This window comes from Alligator sinensis, unplaced genomic scaffold (genome assembly GCF_000455745.1).
Source record: "Alligator sinensis unplaced genomic scaffold, ASM45574v1 scaffold169_1, whole genome shotgun sequence".
Lineage (NCBI taxonomy): Eukaryota > Metazoa > Chordata > Crocodylia > Alligatoridae > Alligator > Alligator sinensis.
In genome coordinates this window covers 2,163,287-2,163,563 of record NW_005841924.1, presented here as the reverse complement: position 1 = coordinate 2,163,563, position 277 = coordinate 2,163,287, and positions in this window count along the sequence as shown.

Here is a 277-nt window from a genome sequence, read left to right as displayed (position 1 = left end):
CTAACAAGCATAATTGTAATAATATTATTAAAATTGCAACGATGACTGTAACGAGACGATCCCCATGCGGGGTAAAAGAGGGAAAGGGGCCAGGAGGCTTCCCTGGCTGACCACAGAAATCCAGGGCAGCCTAAGGGCCAAAAGGGGAGCACGCAAAAAGTGGAAACAAGGAGAGATCACCAAAGACGAATATACCTCCTCTGCTCGTGCTTGTAGGGAGGCAGTTAGACGGGCCAAAGCTACCATGGAGCTGAGGATGGCATCCCAAGTAAAGGAC